Source organism: Cajanus cajan, chromosome 3 (genome assembly GCF_000230855.2).
Source record: "Cajanus cajan strain Asha chromosome 3, NIPB_CcT2T_4, whole genome shotgun sequence".
NCBI classification, from domain to species: domain Eukaryota; kingdom Viridiplantae; phylum Streptophyta; class Magnoliopsida; order Fabales; family Fabaceae; genus Cajanus; species Cajanus cajan.
Genome location: NC_138519.1, coordinates 30,847,599 through 30,863,483, shown reverse-complemented (window position 1 = coordinate 30,863,483; position 15,885 = coordinate 30,847,599).

Genomic DNA, 15,885 nt, shown 5'->3' with positions numbered 1-15,885 from the left:
AATGCAATGCAATTTCACAAAAAATGAAATGTGGTGGCTGCACCAAAATTTAGAGAAAAAAAATAGCCACCAATTGGTGAGAGAATTTAGAGACGGATTTTGAAAGGAAATTTTGTGACAGCAAAATTTTCGTCTCTAAATTTGGTCACTAGTTTCCATTTTACAAAAAGTTTCTTGAAAATTCCTTTGCTCCTTCAATTCCAATTTCAGCCACCAATCCTTGCAGCCACCTCACAAGTGTGTCATTTCTCTCTTAGAAGCAATCTTGATGTTGATTGCTCCTAGGTGTTTAATCTCCACCAAAGTTTCCTCCAATGGAGAAGCAAAGTCTCCTAGGCCACCACAAACATTCCAATAGGCTATATTTGTAACTTGGCCTTCCACACCTTCAAGAAAAAACTAAACACACCTTAAGTTGCTGGAACAATATGGTAAAAACTGAAAAAGAACATTTAGGAAAGCTACACCAAATGGTAGAGTTAGATGAGACAAGACTAGAAGGAATTCCAATGAAAGACAAGCAACAATTAAAGCACCAACAAAAGGCTACCACATCAAAGGAAATCCTATCAATAGCTCTAGAGTGGATTACAAAATTAAAATCTAAGATTAGAAAACAAAATAAGACACAAACCTCGATGTTTATGGCTGGACAGTTTTTAAAAATAGGTAACAATCAATAGAAACCGACAACAATCAACACAAATTTCAACTCCTTTTGGCTTTTCTTTTGATTTTTTTTTGTCAATTCTTTTTCACTTCTTTTTCTTTTACAACGCAAGATCATTAATGCATTTTACAACAAATATAAGTCTCGAATTTAATGTAAAATAATGTTACCAAAATGTTTCACAAAAACAAGAGGTATTCAAGTGTGTGTATGTTTCAATTGCTCACACTTTGCACCAATTTTGAGAAATATTTTAGGCACACTTTTTTTCTTTGTTTTTCTTACACTTTAGGTCACTTAATACCTCTGTTTTTCTCTGTTTTAAATGCTCAAAAATAGGTACAAGTTTCAGCAAAACACAAGAGATATAAGGAACCTAGCAAGCAAGTAGTATTGATACAATTTTTTTTGACAAACTTTTTAATGAAACATCAAGGAAACCTAACTCTAAGAAATTTGCTAGAACTAATAGAAAATTAAGAACTCAAATATGTAAAATAAAAGCACATATAGGTCAGGCACAAGAGTATATTAGACACAAAACATTTCAGCCAAAGCAAAACCGAATCATACACTTGACACAAACAATTAGTAAAACAAGTTATTCTAGGAATTTAAGACATGTTAAAAGGAATACACATGACTAATAGACAAAACTTATTATTTAAAAACAAAAACACATGCTATTCAACATTGTTTACACACAGATTCAATTAGGAATAGGAGATACTCAAACAAAAGCAAAACGCACAAGTTCAAGGAACCTAAGGCAAAACCGGATTGGCTCAAGAACAAGGAACAAGCAAACAATTGAACCAATCAATTCATGTGACATGTGGATCCATCAAAATCATGTAGAAAAACTAGATCCATTCAGCAAACACATCAATGACATATAAGAAGATTGAGACAAGACAGATTCAATTTTAGAGATAAGAAAACAAAACCTCAAGAGCACCAAGGCTCTAGATACCAAAAATGATGGAAGAGACTTGGTGAAGTGATTGTTGATCTTCCTCAAGTTCCACACAATGTCCAATCTAGCTCTTAGAGGTTCTTCAATGGTGAAAATGGTGGAAGAAAAGAAAGCTCCAAAACTTGTTAGGAACCACTCTTGTGGTTCGGTTCTTCTTGAAGGAGAAAAAGAAGTGAGAAACCAGGCACAAAGGAGAAAGTCCCTTGTGAACGTTCCTAAGGGAGAGAGTTTCTCCACGGTTTTAGGCTCTTGGAAGAGAGAATTTTGAGAGAAAATTCTGATTCATAATATCCAAAAGTGATTACAAATGAGAGGTTTGAGAATTTATAGAAGTAGATAGCTTGTGGAGCAAGCTAAGCTTAACCAAGGTCAAGTGAACCATGGTTGGCTTAACTTGACCTTCCACTCTAGTTTAGGAGGCTTGTGGATCAAGCTTCTATCTTAGCTTTCTTGGGAAGCAAGCTAAGTTAGAAGCTTGTAGCACAAGCTTCTCAAAGACGTACACCAAGGTCAAGTACCAAGTTCAGCCAAAGAGGAAGCTAGGCGGCCTTGGGCTTGTTTGCTCACTAAATTTGTTTTCAAGATTTTGGATTTGGTTTAGTTAGGTTCACCCAATGATGGTGAGACCTAGCTAAATCAACTCCTTGAAAAATATGGAGCAAAATAAGTCCAATATGTAAAATTTTGCCTAGGCCCAATTCTAACCCAATTACTAATCACACTATCATGCCTTGCTATTTGCCACCCCACTTCTACTGCTTAAAAAAGTAAAAATGAAAGACCTTTAATACAAGGCCAAATGGAGTAAAAGTCTTCAAAGAAACTACTTTAAATTCATTATACAATGATCTACAAAAGGGAAACAAAGTGTCTCACAAATACAAAGGCAAAAAGAAACTCATACAAAGAAAACTATGTACAATAAAACTAGGCCTTCTCTTCAAGATAGGGTAGTCCATATGAAGAGTACCTTGGGGTTAGAAAGCCCATTAGTCTTCAAGCTATCCAATCCCTCCTGTATGCTCCTGGCCATAGCTCTAGTAATTGGGCCCTTGGCCCATGGTCCATCATTACTTCTTTAAAAAAATTTAATGATGAATTCTTTAAAATTTTACTAATATTAAAGAGTGCATCTTCCTTTATAGATCTGGTTCTACAGAATGATGAGAACTCAGCCCCCAAGTTTTTGTTTTATTGGATCAGGGAGTCATTAAAACTAAAGACCAAGGAATCAAAAACCATGATCTCTTTAGAATAACATGACTTGGAAATAATTAAACACCCTTCGCTACCCTTGAAAACAAAGAAGATCTTAAAGGTCTTCACCGTGGAAAATGCTAAACAAAAAATTGAGTAAGCACTAGGTGTTTGTTTATGTATGTACTTGATTGCTCATGATGCATTTTATTCTTGTGCACTAACTTAGCCTTTCTTATTTCAGCATTCATGGCTCAAAAAATGAACTTCGATTGGAAGAGCCTTAGGGCCACAATTGCTACTTAAGGTTCTTGGGAAAATGGGAACCCTTTCGGCAACCAACAAGCCACTCTTTTTAGGAAACCCCCAAAAGTCCAATAAAGGTTGCCTCTTGCTGTTGCTGCCGGTCAACTGTGACCTCTTCCTATTCATAGGAGAAAACATAGGGAAAAAAATCAGAGAGTACTCGACCACCCAAGAGGTCGAGACCCAATGAATGTACTTCCACAATCAACACTAACACATTTTTTGACAAGGGTTTCGACCCTATGTTCATCATCGAAAATGAGAGGAAAACATTAAAGTCTACAAACAACATCAAATCGGTTTCACAAGGCTTTCTAGAAAGTCACCCACTACTATAATATATCAAACATGTCTATGTTTAGCATAGACAAGGATATTTTTGAAGGTAGAGTGGTGGATGTTGATGATTTGTTGGATGGGTATGATTTGGAGTCAGTTATGCATGCCAAAGATGTTGTAGAGTGCTATCAAGGACATTCCTATGATCCATGGAGAGGAGGAAGGGGCCATTGAAAATCAGAAGTAATTTTGGCTAGGAAGTTGTTAATAACTTTTTATGATGTGATCTTCAACTTCTTAATGATTAATGAATTCTTTTTCCTACTGATATGTGTTATATACTTAATTTTATTTCTTGTATTGATACTTGATTCAATTTTTGTGTAGATATTTGATCGAGAACTTCATGTTTGACCTAGATAGAATACCACTTTATACTTGAGTTTAGGTACCTGACCGAGAACTCATACTTGATCAAGGTTATATACCAAGATTTTATACTTGGATTTAAGTTCTTGGTCGAGAACTCATACTCGACCAAAGTTAGATACCAAAATTTTATACTTGAGTTTTTTCTTCATGTCCAATTATCGTTTTACACAAATATTCAACTTGAATGCATTTTATCTATGATATTGGTGAGCCTTGTTAAAATCTCTTCGACCAAAACCCTGATTGGTTTTTTGGGAAAAAGACCAATGGTAGGAAAAAGTGAAACACTATTTTACAATACAAGATACATCAATTATAATAAAATTTAAGATGTGAAGCATTCTAAGTTTTAGGGATCTTTTGGTTGAATAGGTACTCTAGCCTCTAGGCTTTATTGTTTAAACTTCTTGTAACTTGGTAAGGTCCATCCCAATTAACCGGTAACTTACCTTCAGTTGTATCCTTCCTTGCTTCTCCTTGAACTCTCCAAACCAAGTCTCCCTTTTAAAATTCTCTTCTAACTAGCCAAGTAGTATGTTGGCAAGTTGCTTTACGATGACTTGCTTCCTATTAGATTTGATCTCGATCTTGAATGATATTAACTAAGTCAAGCTCGACTCGATGAGAGGAGCCATCATCATCTTGGTGCAAGATTTGTCCAGGGGAGGCTTTGTCAGTCTCTACTAGCAACATGATATTAACACCGTAAGCTAGTTGGAAAGGTGTTTCTTAGATAGTGGAATATGGCATACACTGATAAGTGCAAAGTACTTTTGGTAACTCCTTGACCCATTCTCCCTTAACTCAACCTAGCCCCTTCTTCAACTCACCTAAGATGACCTTGTTTGTGTCTTTGACTTGACTATTCATTTGAGGATGCTTAACTAAGAATACACGATGTTGAATCTAGAGTCCTCCCAAGAATGTGCCAAGGTTCCTATCTTTGAATTATCTACCATTATCGATCACAACGGTCTTAGGAGCCCCAAATCAACAAATAAGGTTCATCCAAATAAAGTGTTTCACGTTTTCTACCATGATCCAAGCTAAAGGTTCGGCTTCTTTTCACTTAGTGAAGTAGTCGACTGTTGCCAATAAGAACTTACATTATCCTTTAGTAGGAGGGAAAGGACCTAAGATGTCTATACCTCACAAAGAAAATGACCATAGAGATACTATGTTGTGAAGAGATGCCAGATTAGTATGTGTGAGATTGTTGTGTTGTTGACATTGGATACATTTTTTTCACATACTCAATTACATCTTGTTGCATGGTCGACTAATAGTATTTGACTCTAAGTATCTGAGCTACCATGCTTATCCCTCTGGTGTGCATGCCACATACACCACGATGAAATTCTTCTAGGACATATTCAACTTGAGGCTTAGTGATACATTTAAATAAAGGAGTCAAGAACCCCTTCTTGAAGAGCTCATCCCCAATAATACAAAATTTTGTTGCTTGCAACTTGACCTTCTTAGAAACCAGTGGATCACTCAATAGATAGTTATTCTTCAAATAATTTAGAATTCATGTCATCTAATTCTCCTCAATTTGCATGCACTCATTACTAGATATACTAGGCTCTTTCAAAGTTTATTGGAAAATCGTCCTATGTTGACCAGGTTGATTAGTACTTGCTAGTTTTGATAAGATATCACCTTTGGTGTTATCGTCCTTGGGTGTGTGCTCAACATAAAATTCCAAGAGACCTGCTTTCAAGGTGTTGACAACTTAATAATATTTCAAAAGTTGAACATCTTTCATTTGATAGTCATCTTTTAATTGTCTGCCAAGAAGTTAAGAATTAGTTCTACATAGCAAATGTTAAGCTCCCATTTGTGAGGCCAACCTTATTCCTGCAATAAGGGTTTTGTCTTCAGCCTGATTGTTTGAAGTTTTGAAACTAAATTGAAGAGATTGCTAGATCACTAAACCTCTCGGCCCCTCCAAAAGAATTTTGGTCCCACTATCAATCTTATTAGATGAACCATCTACAAACAATGTCCATATTTTCACTTCCCTAGTTTCATTATTCATTTCTTTGATGAAGTCAACTAAATGCTACACTTGAATTGATCCTCTTGGCTAATATGTAAAGTCGAATTCTGATAACTTAACAAACCAGACTACCATCCTTCCTACCAATTTTGGTTTCCTCAAAATTTTAGCAATTAGGTAATTGATTTTGATAACTACGTGATGACTTAAGAAATAGGGTCTTAACTTCCTCGCCACTATGATCAAAACCAATGTCTGAATCACCACCTTCTAATATCTTTGCTGGACCCCATGTAGAAATTGGCTTATGTAGTATATAGGCATTTGCCCTTCTTACTTTCTTGAGCAATGACAATATTGATAGACTCATTTGAAGTAGATAAGTAAAGTAAAATGGGTAGATTTGGATCAAGTTTTGTTAGAATGGGTGGTGCTGGCAAGATCGCCTTTAACCCTTGAAAAACAACTTCAAATTCTGGTGTTCACTCAAGAACTTTCTTCTTTTTTAGCAAGGTGAATACATGTTTAACATTCTTGGATAAGCAAGCCAAGAAATTAGAAATGGAAGCTAACTGACTAGTAAGTCATTGAACTTCCATCAAATTATCCAAACTCTTTATGTCAAGGACAACTCAACTCAATAACTTTCTTCTTTTTTAGCAAGGTGAACACATGTTTAACATTATTAGATAAGCAAGCCAAGAAATGAGAAATGGAAGCTAACTGACTAGTAAGTCATTGAACTTCCATTAAATTATCCGAACTCTTTATGTCAAGGACAACTCAACATTTATCTAGGTTTGCCTTAATTCCTCTCACTGTTAACATGAAGCCTAAGAACTTGCCACCACCTATGTTGAATACATATTATGTTCTTTTACCTCCACGAACATCTTAGCAAGATCATTAATATGCTTGAGCATGCTATTAGACTTAACCACCATGTCATCCACGTATACTTCCAAGTTCCTCCCGATTTGCTTTTGAAAATCTTTGTCCATTAGCCATTGGTAAGTAGCATATGTGTTCTTAAGGCTAAACAACATCACATGATAATAAAAGTTAGCCTCCTTCATAATAAAGGCAATTTTACCTTGTCGGGTGAGTACATGGAAATCTAGTTATATCTAGAGTATTCGTCCAAAAAACTTAGCATTTGATGTCCTACAACTCTGTCTACTAGTTGGTCTATACAAGGTAAATGGTAAATATCTTTTGGAAAAACTTTATTAATTGAGGTTAGTAAAGTCTGTTAGAAAAGAATGGCACAATCCAAGAGGGGGGGGGTGAATTGGATTCAATGACACTTTAAAATTTTTAGAGTATTTAGGATCTTTATTTCAATTAAACTTTTCTAAAAATGAATTTTCAATAAAGTTTCTTAAAGACTTGTTATAGAAGAATGAATCCTATATGCTTTCTTGATTACAAAACAATGAGGTTCAAAGTTAACACCAATATGTAATGCTTTAATTCAGTTTAAACCAACATTATTCATGCACACATGTTAATCAAGAATCATCTTCTTTAATGCACAATCAAGATATTACACAAAGTAAAAGATAAGGGTAGAAGAAGATTGCACAAGTCTTTTATCCTGGTTCAGCCACTCCACATGTGACCTACATCCAGTCCTCAATCAGAACCTGATCAAGATTTGTTCCACTATCTTAATGAAGAAGGTTTAAAAGCATACCACACATGCATATACTCCTACATTCAAGATAACCACTTTCTTAACCCCAAGAAAGTACCCCTTGTAGAAACCCACTACAAGAATTCTTTACCACTTGAGAAACCCTCTCAAGATTTTACAAGTATTCACAAAGAATTAAGGAACGAATTCACCTGGAATTCAGAAGCAAATCTTAATCTCTTCCCTTTCAAGAATGTGATGATGATGATCCTTTCAAAGTTTTTCACAAACGTTTTTCTTCTTGGATTCACAAAGAAAACTCTCCAAGATTGTCACAAAGACTTCACAAAAACGTTTTTCTAAATTTTATTCTCAATTCTAACTCTGTTCTTAAGTTCAAAATGTTCAAACTATTTATAAAAGTTTCAGAACCAGATAATCGATTATTTTAAAGAATAATCGATTATTTTGTTCTTCAGGTTTTCTGGAAACCAACCAAGAACAATATAATCGATTATTCTAGAGAGTCATTTCTGGGATAATCGATTATTTCACAAATAATCGATTATTGCAGCAAGGCATCCCATTTTGCCTGTTGCTGGAATAATCGATTATATTTAATGATAATCAATTATTTTGAGTTAGTTTTCAAAACTTCGTTTTAAGTCTCAAAATAACTTCTTAATCCTTTTAACTCATCATCATACACTCCCTAATCAGATTAGATATAGATTTAGCTTATGCACACAGCACCCACAACAAATAAACTCAATCAAAACAATTTATACACTAATTCCTATTACATAGCACTTTCTTTGACTTTGTTTTTGCCTTCTAAGTTGTTGTTGTCCTTGGCACACATTTGTTATCATCAAAACTCTTCAAGCCTCAGAGGTGATCACATCAAGTTCAGGCTCCCCTAATCTCAACAATCTCCCCCTTTTTGATGATGACAAACCATGACACAAACCATGACAAACCAGACTAGGCTTTAACCATTGTGTTTTTTCTATCACTTTCAACAACACAAAACCTGCATAGCACACAACCTGCAAAACCATACACACAACAACCTTTCTCCCCCTTTGGCATTATCAAAAACAAATTAAGCTATGTTTGTTCACAATATACAATATAAGCCATATGCATACTCCTTATGTGTTCAGAACAATACCAAACCAAAATAACACAACTTAGGTATTGATCAACATCTAAACTTTGTGAACAGAAAAATTTTCAAATTTATCAAGTTATCTTCAATCACAATATGTAATTCATTACCATAAAAATCATATGATCAACAACAAAAACATTCATTTGTCAACCAAAATCACAATGTGCAGTTCATTATTATAATTCAAATATCAATTATGCCAATCAAATATCAAAAACCACATATCAATGTCCAAAAACAGAACATCAATCAACATGCTCCAAAACAGAGCATCATGACATCAATCAAATCAAATCAAAATCATTCAAACACAATATCAGAAATTAAACTTCAAATACCATCAGAATTTAAATTGTTCAACAAATTAAAGCAAATAAATTGTTCCGGAATTAAAACATTACAACCAAATTGAAATAAAAGTTCAAAAACAGAATTTAAAAATCCTAATTAAAACTAATCAGCAAAACAGAGCACTGATCAATCAGAGTCCTCAGGCATTCCCAACTGAGCCTTGATTCGGCCTATCTCATGATCAAGAGTGTCAAATCGATCAAGAATACCCGAGTACATTGACTTATGTCTTCTTGACATCTCCATCACCGCATCAAGCTTATTTATCATGATTTGCTCAAATGGAGAGAATGTTTTAGGCTCCGCTTCTTGCTCCCGGTCCGGTTCAGCTTTAACCTTTGGTGGCTGATCCAAGTCGTGAGATGGAATGCCATCTTCATCTGTCGCCGGTTCAAGGGTTGGAGGTACATCTCCCTTGAAGACCCACTTGTCTTCTTGTTTGAGCATCCCCATGTGAAGTAAGGAAGATTTTTCAATCTTATTAGAAGCATGGAGAATTATTTTCTTCTCCCCGGTCAGGTCTACCCCTGCATTCTCAAAATTTTTTGACAGCAACAGAGCATACGGAATTGGTCCATCCTCTTTCCGTCTTGCCTTCCACATACAATCATTAACGACTGATACCCAATCAATCTTGATTTTCTTCTTTATCACATGCATCAATAAAATGTCATCCCTTGACATTTGGGCATGGTTATGCAAACAGGGTTTCAACATCCAAGCAATAATAAAGGAAATCAAACAGGAATTTTTCTTCATACCTTTCGCCAGAAACTTGTTGTAGTTGGTGGTCTCCGGATTCCTCTGACAATCCCTGAAGGTCGTCATCTCCTCAAAATCACCAAAGTTGAAGGGTTGGGGTTTTTCACGTCCCTTGCCGCTCAGCCTGGAAGCCGCCTTCAATGTTGGCCCGTCAAGTTTAATCATCTTCCCCTTCACCACTGATTGCATAATACCTTCATTGCTTGTTGCAAAATAGAGAAATAGCCTAATCAGCTCAGGGTAATAGGGTCCCTCCATTTCCAAAAACTTACCAAGTTCTTGGTGCTCCAGCAGGGTTGGAAAACTAAACCCTTCATTCTTGAACCACTCTAGCTTAAGGGTCTTGGGAGGAATGATTCTCCGCCCCACATACCACTCAAAATAATACTCTTGAGTCTTCTTATCTGTGAACCACTTGGAAATCAGTTGCCCTGAGGGCAGAGGGCGCTTGCTCCCCCTCACTTCAAGCTTCTTGGGTCTCTTGGAAGAAGAAGCCATGAATGGGTCTTGGTGGAGAAGAGAAGAAATGAGAGAGTTGAGGAGGTTAGGGTTTGAGGGTTTGAGAGAGTGTGAGAATGGGAGGAAAAGAGAGGTTTTGAGAAAGGTTATGCCCTAGCACGTTCTGAGTGGGAGAGGTTTTCTAACTGAAGAGTTATGGGAGGTTTAAGGGTTTGGTGCGCATATAACCGTTCAAATGCTTCATAAATGTCAAAAGTCGCCTAGATAATCGATTATTTATACAAATAATCGATTATTTGTATCAGTAAAACCCTTTAAAAATGCTATCTACTATGAATAATCGATTATTTTTGGAATAATCGATTATTCCAGAGAGTAGTTTTTCCTAACTTTGCCCAGATAATCGATTATTTTCAAGATAATCGATTATTATAGAGGCCTTTCAAATTCCTCTTCCTAGATAATCGATTATTACCCTAGATAATCGATTATTCCAGAGACTCTTGAGATTCTTCACTCCAGATAATCGATTATTACCCAAATAATCGATTATTACAGAGGCTCTTGGAATTCTTCATCTCCTAGATAATCGATTATTACCCAAAGAATCGATTATTATTATGGGTTTACTTGACATAATCGATTATATTTTAAGATAATCGATTATTCCAGAGAAGTTTTGCTTCTCAGAAATTTAACCTTCTAAATTACTCTTAGTCTAATTTTCTCCTTGAATACTCTCTTTTATGCTTCAATGTCTCATACTCATTCCACACAATCATACAATCACTGTCAAATCATAATCAATTCAGACATGATTCATTGATTATCCCTAGTTCAATTCTTAATTGGTTAAATCTTTCCCTTGGTAGAGGTTTTGTAAATATGTCAGCTAATTGCTTGCTTGTCTTTACAAACTCTACAACACAGTCATTCCTTTGAACATGATCTCTCAAAAAGTGGTGTCTTATCTTTATATGTTTTGTCCTAGAGTGCAAAATTGGGTTTTTGGTTAAATTTATTGCACTTGTATTGTCACATCTCATAGGTATTTTAGTTAACTCAATTCCATAGTCTCTTAGTTGTTGCTTCATCCAAAGAATTTGAGCACAACAACTCCCAGCAGCTATATACTCAGCCTCAGCTGTACTTAGTGCAACACAAGCTTGCTTTTTGCTATGCCATGAGAAAGTGCACTACCTAGTAGGTGACAAGTTCCACTTGTGCTTTTTTTATCTAGTCTACACCCAGCATAGTCTGAATCTGAGTAGCCTATCAGACTTAGTGAGACTCCCTTTGGATACCAAAAACCTACATTGGTTGTACCTTTCAAATATTTAAGAATTCTCTTTACACTCTTCATGTGAGATTCTTTTGGATTAGCCTGAAATCTTGCACATAGGCACACAACAAACATTATATCAGGCCTACTAGCTGTCAAGTATAAGAGTGATCCAATGATGCCTCTATACTTTGAGTTATCAACAGCTATTCCTTTCTCATCTAAGTCAAGATTGCAATTGTTTGATATTGGTGTGGCAGCCTCCTTACACCCTTCCATACCAAACTTTTTCAGAAATTCATTGCAATACTTGCTTTGACTTATGAAAATTCCATCATTCATTTGGTTGATTTGCAACCCCAAAAAGAATGTAAGCTCCCCCATCATTGACATTTCAAATTCTCCTTGCATGGTTTTAGCAAATTCTTTACATAGAGAGGTATTGGTAGATCCAAATACAATATTATCCACATAGATTTGAACATACATTGTATCATTTTTAAACTTTTTAACAAACAATGTGTTATCCACTTTTCCTCTCACATAGTCATTTTCAATCAAAAATTTGCTCAATCTGTCATACCATGATCTTGGAGCTTGCTTCAAGCCATAGAGTTCCTTTTTAAGCTTGTACACATGATTAGGATTCTTAAAATCCACAAAGCCTGGTGGTTGCTCAACATACACTTCCTCTTGTATCAACCCATTAAGGAAAGCACTTTTCACATCCATTTGATAAAGCTTGAAATTCATTATGGAGGAATAAGCAATAAGTAATCTAATGGCTTCTATCCTTGCTACAGGGGAAAAAGTCTCATCATAGTCAATTCCCTTTTCTTGATTATACCCCTTAGCCACTAGTCTTGCCTTATTTCTTATAATTATCCCATATTCATCAAGCTTATTTCTAAAAACCCACTTGGTTCCTATAATTGGATAATCATTTGGTAATGGCACTAAATCCCATACTTCATTTCTTTCAAACTGATTTAGTTCCTCTTGCATGGCCATTAACCAATGTTCATCTTTTAGTGCTTCATCAATACTCTTAGGTTCCACTTGTGACACAAAAGCCATAGTATTGCAAATATTCTTGATGGCACTCCTAGTTGAGACTCCCTTACCAATATTTCCAATTATGTTATCCATTGATAAGTCCCTAGAAGTTTTCCATTCCTTAGGCAATTTTTCACTTGTTTCCTTTGTGTTTTCATTTGATTCACTCTCTTTAGGCTTATTATTAGTTTCACTTTCCAATAGAGGTTGATCAAGCAAATCAATCATGTCATCAATTTCAGTTTGCCTTGTCTCTTTATTGTTGGATTCATCAAATACAACATGGATAGATTCTTCAACAACTAGAGTTCTTTTATTATAGATTCTATAGGCTTTGCTATTTGTTGAGTATCCTAAAAAGATTGCCTCATCAGCCTTAGCATCAAACTTTCCAAGTTGCTCTTTCCCATTGTTCAGCACAAAGCACTTACACCCAAACACTCTAAAATATGAAATGTTAGGCTTCCTTCCATTGTAAATTTCATAGGGTGTCTGCTTTAATATAGGCCGGATCAGAACTTTGTTTAACACATGACAAGCAGTGTTAATAGCATCAGCCCAAAAATATTTTGGCAATTTTGTTTCATTTAACATAGTTCTAGCTAGTTCTTCTAAAGACCTATTTTTCCTCTGAATAAACCCATTTTGTTGAGGTGTCCTAGGTGCTGAGAAATTATGGTTTATACCATGTTCCTCACAGAATTTTTGAAACATTATGTTTTGAAATTCACCTCCATGGTCACTTCTTATAGAGGTAATGTTTGAACACTTTTCATTTTGAACAAGCTTGGCAAATTTTCTAAAGGCATTAAAAGCATCATTTTTATTTGCAAGAAACATAACCCATGTGTATCTTGAGTAGTCATCAACAATCACTAAACCATAGTAGTTTCCACCTAGACTCATGGTTCTTGAAGGACCAAACAAATCCATGTGAATTAATTGTAAAGGTCTAGATGTGGAAATCTGATTTTTGCTTTTAAAGCTAGCCTTCACTTGCTTGCCCTTTTCACAAGCATCACATAGTTTGTCCTTACTAAACTTGAGTTTAGGTGATCCTACCACTAATTCCTTCCTACTCAGTTTATTCAAATGATCCATATGAATATGTGCAGCTCTCCTATGCCAAAGCCATATATTGCCTTCTTGAGTTATTAAACATTTAGTGTTGGAAATTGCTATTGAGTGTTCTAAGTCAAGCATGTATATATTGTCAATTCTTTTTCCAATAAATCTGATTTCTTTTATCTTTTTATCACGTATCAAGCAACATGTATTATCAAATTCAATTTTAAAACCTTTGTCACTTAGTTGACTTATACTCAGCAAATTATGTTTCAATCCATCAACAAGCAATACATTCTCAATCAATGTTTGAGAGGAGGAGTTACCAACATTGCCATGACCAAGTATTCTCCCTTTGTTGTTGTCACCATAGGTAACATACCCTTCATTTTTCAATTTCAGACTTGAGAATTTTGAAGGATCTCCAGTCATATGCCCTGAGCAGCCACTATCAAGATACCATAGTAAGTTCTTGGCCCTCAAGCATTCTTACAACAAAGATTCAGAGAAAAAATTTAGGTACCCATGTGAAGGGTCCTTGTAGGTTAGTTCTCAGCTTTTGGCTCTTTTTAATCCAAACCATTTCTCCATTTGGAACTCCATATTTCCTAGAGTAGCAGTTCCTTATTGTGTGACCTCTTTTACAACAATAGTAACAAGTTGTTTGTCTAGAGAAATTGCTTTTAAATTTTTTGAAATCTTGGTTTTTCTTAAAAGCTCCTTTCTTTGACTTGAATGGCATGTTCATGCTTTGATTAAAACCAAGTCCACTCCTATCAAAAGTATTTCTTTGTTTTCCCAAAAGAATATTTAAATTTGCATTTCCATTTGTGAACTTTGCAAGAGTGGATTTTAAATCAGCATTTTCTTTTTCAAAAGTCTTGCAATTTTCACAAACATCTTTTGAGGAGAAGGGGGCTTCACAATGAGCTTCACTAAAATTGAAAATGGTTTGAAGATTTTCATGCTCATGTTTTAAATTCTCAAGCTCTTGTTCAGCTTTAATTAAAGCATTTTCATACCATTTCAGCTTGTTTTTCAGCTTTGAATTCAAGACATCTAATTTCACAACCTCTTTATGAATTTGTATAAAAGCCTCTTGGAGTTGATCATAGTCCGGATTAGATTCAAGGTCAGAATCACTTACAATTGTGTCTTGGTCAGCTCCAGCCATCAAACACAAGTTGTTCTCCTCACATTCGGATTCATCACTTGTTGTGCTTGAGTCATTATCTTCCCAAGCAATGTAGGCTCTCTTCCCTTTTCCATTTTTTTCCATTTCTTCTCCTCTTGTTGCTTCTCCAAGAGGTTTGGACACTCAGCTTTCATATGTCCCAGTTTTCCACACTCAAAGCAATTGAAAGAGGATGTGCTTGCTTCCTCTTTCTTGTTTGTCTTTTTATTGAATTTGTAGGGGGAATTCCTTTTTCTCCTTAGGAATTTTCTGAACTTCTTCACCAGCAAGTTGAAGTTCTCAGTTTCGGAATCATCGGAGCTTGATTCTTCACACACCTCTTTGCCTTTGGCAGATTTTAAGGCCTTCAATGACACTCCTTTTCCCTTCTTATCCTGCTGTTCATTTTCTTCAAATATGTGCAGCTTTTGCTCATGCTCTCTTAGCTTCCCATAGAGAGTAGCAAGTGTCAAGGAGGTCAAATCCTTTGATTCTTCTATGGCTGTCACCTTTGCTTTCCATGATCTGTCCAAGCATTGCAGCACTTTCAAATTCAGCTCTTCCATTTCAAATTTCCTGCCAAGGTCAACAAGGTGATTTATCAAGTGTGTAAATCTCTTTTGAAAGTTAGAAATAGTTTCACCATTGTTCATTCTAAACAACTCATATTCTCTTATGATAGTATGCTTTCTAGATCTCTTTACATCACTTGTTCCTTCATGAGTGACTTGCAAAGTATCCCACATTTCTTTAGCAGATTTGCATTGTGATATTCTAAAAAATTCATCAATAGACAATGCAAATATAATAATGTTTTTGGCTTTATAGTCATATTGGGCTCTTTTCTTTTCATCATCACTCCACTCACTCCAATGTTTTTCTCTCTTCTCATCATCATCTTTTGTCATAGGAATATAGGGTCCATTTTCTATTGCATCTTCTGACACCCTTCTACCCCATAATAAATAAGTAACAACAATAAGAATAATTCAATAAATATGACATCAAGAAGGGTCCACATATTTTAATAAAAACTCATAGGTTCACAAGTCTTGAAATAAATA